The sequence below is a fragment of the Ptychodera flava genome, chromosome 15 (assembly GCF_041260155.1).
Source record: "Ptychodera flava strain L36383 chromosome 15, AS_Pfla_20210202, whole genome shotgun sequence".
Taxonomy (NCBI): Eukaryota; Metazoa; Hemichordata; class Enteropneusta; family Ptychoderidae; genus Ptychodera; species Ptychodera flava.
The window spans coordinates 7401824-7412612 of NC_091942.1; the positions used below are offsets into that span (position 1 = coordinate 7401824).

Sequence of the window (10789 nt, forward strand, 5' to 3'; positions counted from 1 at the left end):
TAGTTTTCTTTGAATCGATTACCGCGATTATGGATTTTCTCATTTTTTTCATATTTGTAATCATCACAAGTACCATATATAACTTTAGGGCCACCAAAGTCTTACTTTGACTTTTATTTTGTGCTTTACAGGGATCATCGCCATATACTGGCCCGAAGTTTTTTGTGAGACCATAGGGTGCTTTCGTTCAGAGAAGTTTGTGTCGATGCGACAATATAACAAGGTTCAGGAATTTCAAGATTTTGTTTATCTGGTAACAGTATACATTTTGATAACCTCTATAGTGGTTGCAACCGAGATGAAAGATTATTTCTGAGTTGAAGTGAATGATCATAAATACTTCAACCCTTCCGATAAGTATCAATAAGACGTTTATTCTGTATAGAAAATTGGATCATTTGGATTGCGTCAGTTTTCAAATCTGTTTGCTTGAACGTTCTAAATCCTCTTAAACAAAATGTACACTTCAAACAATTTGTATCACCTCTATATTAACTGTACCACGTTCATAAAATTTAGTACAAACAGGGATTTTGGGACTGTGTAATTGGAAATAAAATAACATTCAGAGTTTCACAGATAAGTAAGATCTAAAACATGCAAGTTGGATTAAATTTGGCGGACGTGATCAGAGGACTTTAGTCTTGTTCCAAGATATTAAAGAAAGCTGTCAAAATTTAATATCATGGTCATTACTTATAATCTTGAAGATATTGAAGATAATTTAATCCTTTAACATTTGTGAGAAATGAGTTGTATCAAAGAGCTCAGTCTCAGAAAGTTTGTATTTTGCTAAAAAAACATATGCATTTTTTTTTTAATCAGAAAAATGGATATGTATACATTTCTGAGGAAAATAAAGAATGCGAAAAGAAAAATAATGTGTGTGCGTGTAGTTTTTCCTTTCAGCAAAAAGATTTTCAAAAGAAGCAAACACATGCTCATGCCAAATGCGGTTTATAATTCAAAACATTTATCACCATTGCTGACAATTTTTAGTGAAAACTGGTCCTGTAGATTGTTACACTCTAAAGGTTTACCGTCACCTAAAATCTTAATATGCCCATATATGGTCAAAGGGGCAATCCCTGGTATTTAAAATGTCCATTGAGGGCGCTGTTTTAAAAAGCTGCCACCCGCTTAAAATCTGAAATTGGTTAGATTTTCTCTTTCCAAGGTAACTGTGGCAAAATTGGAAAATGTGACAGTATACCTTTCAGGGCCTTCAACAAGAATTGGAATAGCGCTGTTCACAGTGTCAGGTTTGTTACTAAATATAGCTGTACGCGAGTGACACCAGACAATGCTGCTCGAAATGCGGACAAATTTTATCACTGTTACAAGGGTAACTTTTTTTGCAGTTTGTACTCTTGAGTCGTGAAATGGTCTTTTAGTATTCATTGTTACATTAGCAGTCCTACAAAGATGTATTTCCGTTATTCTTGTTTTCTTGCATGAGATCTTTTCAAAAACATAATCTAAAAATGCGAACAAATATCTAAATGACATCAACTTTGAACAGCCCTATATACGGATGGGAATATCAATGTTTTCTTTGCTTTGTATATCAATATCTTGTCAGGGCAGGTTGATGCTCCCTAAAATTAGAGTTATGGGAGACAGTAGTAGAACTAACTACCAGTGTTGGGAGCTGGGAGATTGAATTTTTTATTTTTACAAAAACAAGACATTGCAACCTTCATCTACTCTATACAATCTCCAACATAAGTCCACAGTAGCAGTATACCAGTATAATAATAGTATAAAAAACATTTGTGGAATGCATTCTACTTAAAGAAAAAACGTGCAGATGCTCCACTTTTGACTTGCTTGACCAGAGGGCACTTGGTACCCTTGAAAGAAAAATTAGAATTCCTACTCACCGTGAAATAGTCATACCAAGTGTGATTTGTGAATTAGCCTGTCAACTCAACTTGACTCTTTTGTAAAACAGTAGTGATGAGCATTGCTGGTCCTAATAGACACTGTCGATCCAAATCCAGTGCTTTAGGATCATTTGGAAATCTGAAATTCGGACAGTTTATGAATTTGAGTGAATAATGAATATGTCAAGAATAACTGTGGCTTGAAAAAGAATCGTTTAACGTTAGTTGAGAACAAAAAATAATTACTAACACAAAATTGAAGTAAAAAATAACTGTTGTGCCTGATAGTTTGGGATATTCAAAAAAAAAGTATGCACAAGTAAAAGGTCAGGAACTTTTGTACATTAAGGGTAACTTAGTGTTCAAGTACATGCAAAGTCGAATAGTCACCATATACATACATTTATATACTTAGCACAGAGTACATACTACACTTTTGAGGGAAACATAATCGTAGTTTTCATATGATATCATATTAAAGCGTCGTCAATACCGGTGAAATTTGATACGTCATCCCACCGCCATCCCAGATATTTACTGATAATGTATCAAATTATCTAGTATTGTGGCCCAGAATTCTTTTCTGATCTAAACATTCACTCGCATTGCAAAATATGTAAAAAGTAGCGGTAATGTACCTCCCCTCCCAACTCATAATAGACTCGAGCAAACTTTCAAGCTTACTTAACAACAGCCTTGCAACAGTGCTTCCATTGAGGTGACTTTTCTGAAACAGAGTGTAGATGTACGGTAGTAGACTAAAGAATATGTTGCATTTCTAGACTAAACGCTGTGATATCTCGATCCTGTCGAGCACAAAAACAAAATAGAGAAAGTCGTTTAACACGATGTACGATAAGAAAAGTATATCTTGCAAAAAATGAGGTCAGGTTCCAAAATGCAGCTAGTACAGTTTGTTTATGTTCAGTACGGCTACTCCTGAATAATATAATGTATATAACTAGTCCAGTCAATTTAGGGTTTAACCTAGGACTAATTGCAACAGAAATTATTTCTTCACCATGACCTTTGGAAAGGTCTCACTAATGACATATTAAAAGTATAGAAAAATATAAGGGGTGCAAATTGGTCAAATTTGCATATATTCAAATTAGCTATATATCGCCTTTAAAATGACTGCTATACTCACATTTTGGACATGTAAACTGAATTCAAGTGACTTTTTTCATTGCAACACAATTTAGTTCAATAAGTTATTTTCTAAATGTATTGAACAATAAATAATATGCAAATTAAGTAATTTGCATATATTCACAGTTTTTCCACTATTTCAGACAAAATGAATGTTTAAGCTCATATTTAAACAATTTTTTTCTCTATGAAATTGTTAAGGTTTTGCAAGAATTACCTAAAACAAAAGAGGTTGACCTAATTTGCATGCATAATTTGCATATTTTAATACAAAATGCCTAATTTGCATAATTGACACAAACGGTCTTCTGTATACAATAAGCCTACAATAGCTTCCATTGACATTTTCTGGTTATTCAGAAATGCAATGAATAAAGAGAAGAGTTTCAGAGAATTACTGTTTAAATAAAAGGAATCAGAATTCTTTCTTTGGATATTCTTCTTTCTTTTACGACGATAAGGTTATTCATAAAAAATCATTGGACGTGCTCAAGTTTTTGACATCAATTGTCATTTTAAGTCATTTTCTCCTACAACATGTTCGATTGCAGTAAAATTTTTGAAGGAATATTTTATGCTTTTGGTCATTATCTTCAATGACGATGGAAATATTCAGTTACTAATAAATGGTTCACCACACTTAACAGTTATGCCTGTGAATCATCCTTCTCATTATTAAACTATCATTAGTATAAATACGAACATCATTTGAATCACCATGATGGTAGTGGTGATGACAATTATTATGATGGTCATTATCATATCAAAATTTCTTCATCTTCCTCTCTGTTTACATCTTCCTCTAGGTGGTTCATTTGTTTACAGCCAGAATCCTTTCGTTGACAACAGAAAGTTTAGATTTTGCTTTCTGTCGGGGTTATTCATGCTGCTGCAGTTCATTGTAGAACCCATAAGTATGGGGAAGGATAACTTAATGAAAAGATGTGAAGCATAGGATGATATAATTGTACTGCGTATCATATCAGATCTAGATGTGCAAGTATCACTCATGGGGCTGTTATGTAATGGACTTCCCATTTGCAGATAAGTAGACGTTTGTATTATTACCAATAAGATCTATCACTCAAGGAATTGAGAGTCTGGCCAATCTGAGGTGAGACTTCCATAAGGTTCAAAATAAAAAAGGAACAACTTAGCCGGCTATTGAACCACTCTTTTTTGGGAGTGGAGATTTAGCCGAGCGGTTCTCTCTGTGGCCTCTCCGCTAGGCGACTGATGCCGTATGTTGTGGGTTTGAACCCGATTGAAAACAAGCCGTATTTTCTATCCTGGGTTGGTAACTCTGCTGGTGGACAGAATTGTCCCCGAGGTTATCGTTCGCCCAGTTAAAGCGATGAAATTCGTTTCTTCGCTTCGATAAAGTTTGATGTGCGATGTATGATAGTGAGCATGCGTGCGTGAGTGCTTCACGTACTCTACAACGTGTGGAGCGGTCTAAGTCAGAAAAATGTAACAGCTTAGCCAGCTATTGAACCACTCTTTTTTGGGAGTGGAGATTTAGCTGAGCGCTTCTCTCTGTGGCCTCTCCGCTAGGCGACTGATGCCGTATGTTGTGGGTTCGAACCGATTGAAAACTAGCCGGAATTTCCTTAAGGTTCAAAATACAGGATAACCAATTTTATGATAATTTGATGTCAAATTGGATATCCTAATTGATAAACTCGTTAACGGCAGCTTCTGTGATGCAAATCCCTTCACCTCTTGGTTTTCTTGTTTCACGGTCTTGAAAATTTGAAAGAGCAGCTAGACCATGTAACATTATGAAAAGTATCTAGATTTGCTTTTACCAGTGATTTAGATTATCATGATTCAGTCAACAGATTTTTTCAGTTTTTCCTCAAATGCTATGGCTGTGTACGGTAAGATTTAACAGGAAATCTCTCTCTTCAGTCCACTATATGACTTTATATTAATTTCAATAGTTGTCTTCAAGAAATTTCAAAATTTTGAGAAATGCAGTGTCCTTTGATTATTGTAATGTCTTTCAGCTGATAAAGGAACAGCTTTCCTAATCCATATTTCATGATAATTGGCAGTATAGTATAACAATTGTACCTCTATATCATGATGATCATTATAATTATTTATCATTATTATCATAAATTTCTGTATGTGGCATGAACAGGCAAGTTGCACACAGTCAAAAGTATATCTGATTTACCAGTCACCACACAACCTGGTCTTTAATTACATTTTATCCACACTTAATCTATATTAGTAATACGGGTAAGGGTGAAAATAAAAAGAAAATAGAGCTGAAACACAAATTTTCTTTAGCCTCCCTTAGTACAAAGTGTTGGTTTTTGGCCAAGCATTTTGGTATGCATTAAGAAATCCAAATCTTCCAGTAAGTTCCCGATGTTATTGACATTATGCAAATTCTCTAGATAATTGAAGCGAACTATACGAATCAATCATTGTTTATTTTTACAGGGCTTTTCATTCTGTAGGCCCTATTAGTATATAATCATTAAAATGAGTTAAAATACACAGAAAAAAAGTAACCATGTCAATTTCTTTGTACTGAGCAAAATGTTCATTCAAGTTATAAAATGGACATCTTTCGATAGGAAGAATTTAAAGTATTAAATAACTCAAACAAGTAGTGTCTCTTAATGTAACTTCTCATTTGACTGATAACATAATTAATTAAAATAAGTTGACGTCAATTTGAAAAATTAAAGAAAATTATTTTAATGATCATCATGTATGATTTATGCACATGAGGAATCGCTCAAAATTAGGTAAAATATATTTAGCAATGTTAGTAAAAACTTCCAATCGCCCTTTAAGATATTGTAAAACCTTTCAAGCTTCAATTATTACATTTAGTACAGTGTAGGCATTTCTATAAAATCTTTTAAAATTAGTCCTTTGCACAATGTAGATTGTATTAGGCTTTGAATATACCATTCTTGGACCTTTTAAGTATTTAAGGTGAAGAAATAATTCATGTTCCAATTAGAAAAAGGAAGTGACATGGTTGACTTATTGGACAAATGCAAATAAGAATTTTTTATCGCTGGAAGATATATTTGAAAACATTCCCTGAACTAAAAACAAGAAAATTGTGTTACATAGTCATTACAATGTCATTTTATCTCTTAAATCACTTTCGTAAATAGATTATCAGCACCAGGTTTGTATAGCATCTATGACCCATTTAGCATTTGGGTAAATTAGCTGTCTTATGCACAACTTCATTAAATGCACTTTTCGCGATCCCTTGGATCGCCTTTGTTCTGCCTGTTCGCCTTTGATTGAGGTGTAAGAGCCTTTTGTTTTCCATTGAAATTGTAATCTGATGGGTAAATTTTCTGATGAGAAAATCTGGTGCCAACACAGGCCTTTAAACTTGCGATATGTAACTTCCATGACCCTACTAAAATTCAGTTCTAATGATCTCCGTTGTTTTTTAACATTATATATAGTCATTTATACTATAGGTCAAAAAAGGGAAAAGTAAATTGGTAGGAGGGGCACATTGCAGTTATGTAAATATAATGAGGAATCTTAAATGATTTTATGCATTGCCTAGAAACACAAAACGTACATCAAATAATGAAATTGCTTGAATTAAATATCAATTTGCTGAATATATTTTTAGAAATCTATTTACAGCAACGATTTTGTTCCCTTTTCTAAGTTTTATATTTATTCAAATTATGCACTGTCTCCCCTCTTAACAGTCATTTTGTTTGTCATTCTATACATTCAATACAGAGTGGAAACAAAAACTTATTGTTCTGTAGATTGAATATAATTTTTAAGTGAAATGCAGTGGCAGCCATACTTGATTTAGGCAAATCAGGAATATTGGATAAATGCATACATAACTTGAACATAATGTCGCATTTTTCTCAATTCAATATGCATATTTCTTTTATCAGTGAATGTATTGCTCCCATTATCCATTTATATCTATACAAATAAGGTAATGTTATAAATCTTAGATTGTATTGGACTTTTAGTATGTCATTCTAGGACCTCTCTAAACACACAAGGTAAATTTAATTCTATTGCAGTCAGAAGTAGCTTATATAGTTATTAATTAGGGACATACAAAGAAAAACGAAGTGTTGTGGCGGCCATATTGGATTTATGCAAATGAGGAATATTTCTATGACGACAAAATATTTTAATCAACATTGCCTGAACCAAAAACAAGGCAAATAAGCCCCAAACCCGCATATATCATGTTTAGCCAAATATTTTTAGTAGCAACATTCTATCAGCACCTAGTTTGTAACCATAATCTTATTACATATATGCAAATTAGGCATTGTTTACAATTCTAGATTGTAGGAGGCTTTTAGTATGTCATTGTAGGGCTTCTCTGAAATACACAGTGGATAAATAATTCTATTGCTGTCAGAAGTAGCATAAAAATAGTTATTAATTGGGAAAAATACAAAGAAAAGTGAAGGTTGTGGCGGCCATATTGGATTTATGCAAATTAGGAATATTTCTATGAAAACTAGATATTTCCATCAACATTACCTTAACCAAAAACAAGGCAAATAAGCCAAAAACCTGCATAACATATCATGTTTAGCCAATTATTTTTAGCAGAAACATTCTATCAGCACTTAGTTTGTACCCATAATCTTTTACATCTATGCAAATTAGGCACTGTTTACAATTCTAGATTGTACTAGGCTTTTAGTATGTTATTCTATGACTTGTCTAAAATACAATGTGAAAAAATTATTCTATTGCTGTCAGTAGTAGCTTAAAAATAGTTATTAATTCGAGAAAAACTAAGAAAAGTGAAGTGTTGTGGCGGCCATATTGGATTTATGCAAATGAGGAATATTTGTATGACGACAAAATATTTTCAACAACATTGCCTAGACCAAAAAGGAGGCAAATAAGCCAAAAAACCCTGATCAAAAGCATGTTTAGCCACATATTTTAAGTAGAAACCGTCTATCAGCGACAATTTTATACCCATGAGCCCCTTTACATTTATGCAAATTAGGCACTGTTGCACCCCTTAGATTTTATTATACTTTTAGTATGTTATTTCTAGGACCTTTCCAAAATGCATGGTGAAGAAATAGTTTCTGTTGCAATTAGTCCTAGGTTTACCCCTTTTTTGGCTTAGATTGACTGGACTAAATGTACAATTGAAAGAGAAATGATCTATGGACAAAACATTTACGATGCATTTTGTACTTAAGGCCTGAAGGCTTCAAAGCCATGGACTATTGACAGCGAGCGGAAAGACAGATTGTTTGTGTTGGTTAGAGTTTATGCAGAATTTCTTTAACCTTGATTGTTGTGTTCTGTTCTAAAGTGGTTTCATGATTAGACACTCACTTAAACGAACATAAACCAGAGTTAAAAAGTCTTAACCCGTCTGATTTTAAGGTGGCGGTAAAGGCTAGAGCGTCAGTTATAAACTTCAATAAAACTATTAAAATATAAAAGTAGTCAACATTCTCTATGGAATAAAAAAACTAGACATTTGGGGTCAAAGGCATTGCAGAGTTATAGCCTGTTGAAACTTCTGAAAAACTGACCAAATAAGAGGAAGTTGGGGAGTCCTTAGTGTATTAACTATGGTAGAGGTCCCCTAGCTTCTAAAAAATGTTTGAAAAGGGAAAGTCAGTTTTTCAGGAAAGTTTGGCAAGGCAGTGCTTGCATTCAGAATGCGTGACTGCTATTGTAAATGCATTTTTAGATTCTTTGAGTGTGAAAGAGGTGTGAAAAGTGAGATTAACCAAAAAGACTGTTCTGTGACTTCAAAAGAGGGGTGCAAATATGGCTTGTTTTCAACATTTTTGACAGAATAACAGTTTTCCTACATAATTTTATGCCAATTTAATCCAACCTTTGAAATGAGATGTGGACATGGAATTTTGGCAGCCTATTAACAAGGTTACAGACAAGATGACTATGGCACAATTTTCCTGTATTTGAAGTACTTTTTGAAAAATCACATTTTGAAATTTGAAAGAATTTTGAAATAATTTTTTGATATATAAACCCATGTAAAATCATAAAAACAAATTTTATTTACAAATCCTTCCGTACACATCTTACAATTAATAGTGTCAATATATTTATAAATAATTTGGTAGCATTAAGTACTATCCAATTATTATTAAATTCAAATATGTAAAACAATTTGAAAAATTTAATTTTAATATTTCCTGATGTCATATTTCAAAACCATGGCTGCAAATATACAATTCTTATATTCTTTGGAGAAAGTATTTATTAAGGGAGGTATCCTGAAAATTTGAATTAAATATCTTGATTTTAACACTTGAAACTTGACATTAACTCTGAGAAAAGAATTGGAGAAAAAATAGCCTTTACCGCTACCTTAAATCATCATTCGCGGTTGCCGATCATGAACTTCTTAGATTCGTAATGCAAATCATGTGTTCCATGGTCCTTTGCCGGCTATTGTATGTGTTTTAAGGGCGCCGAGGAGGTCACTTTCAAGTCACAGTTCGAATGGTGAACAGCCGTAGGAATCATGGCTGTCTCGGCCGGAAACGGTAACTGGCGAATAGAACAATATAGATTTTAGGAGATACACTCGTGTTCTTAGTTAATCGATATACGGTTAGTTACGAAGTCAGAATTGTAGGAGATTAGTTCCACTGTTTGCCCTTCGTATACATGTATGTGATATTGATTATTAATTCTAACTAATCGTATCCTTGCAATGACAAACCCGATCGGAGACGCGGGTTAGCTGCAATAATGGGGGCCCGGCGCCTATCCCAGCCCAATCGATCCACCATAGCACCGCTTGTGTATTCACAGTTGGTGTTTTCAGTGATTAGGGTGTAATAGAGCATTTAAAGCATTTAAAACATTTTTGGACTAGAATTTTTTTAAAGTTTCCAACAGCTGCCATTTCCTCCCCACAGCTAGACTTGGTTCAGATCTGTGATTTGTGAATGATTGAGTGGGGTGAACACGATGATTTGTTTTCTCTTTTCATGTGAAACGCGTGATTGGGGTAAACGCGACCATTGGAGGGGACGTAATGAGTGGGGTGAACAATAGTCAGGAGAGTTTCACCCGGAATCACGATGACTCCGGCAGAAACTAACTCAAAGGCAACTCGTTCAATCGCGCAATCGCTAGGAAAACCTGGCCTGGGCTGCCAAATTCCAAATATATTTGTATGAAATTATAGGAGAGACACAAGAGAAACTATTACAAATTATTTCATTTTTTGAATTCGCCGACTTGAACCAAGTTTCCCCATATCCAAAATTCCTTCCTCCTTCGACACATACACAATTTGGCCAAGCATATGTTGCCTCTATTGTTTATTCTGCCCCCGGGTGCAGACATAGGAGTGATGGACATGTGTGTACCGCTGTTTTGACCCTTGCCCCTTTTCACGTCGTACAGACTTTAACGAAGGGTATGGTTAAAAAGTGCATAAACTTTTAAACTGTGGCAATAGCGAGTCGTCAAGTATTCACAGGACATCTGGGTTTTTTGAGGAATTCGACCTCAACAAGTCCAAAAATTTAACAAACTCAAAATTGTTACCGCCGGCCTACGTAATATACTACATGACCCCTCACCCCAGTTTATGTTGGTTTTGTCAACAGATTGATATTAAGACATAAGTTGTAAGGAACAAGTTGAAGTTGCCAAATTCGAATCACAAACAAATGTAAACAAAGCCCGCCATGAATGTACGAAATGAAGTAAATATACAGCAAATAATCAATTTTTACCTTATGAGCATT

The 10789-nt window shown here is 34.1% G+C and overlaps 1 pseudogene; it reads left to right on the forward strand.

Annotated features, from left to right (window-relative positions):
* LOC139151058 (xanthine dehydrogenase/oxidase-like) overlaps nt 1-10789 on the forward strand; it is a 111972-nt pseudogene that overhangs the window by 53990 nt on the left and 47193 nt on the right.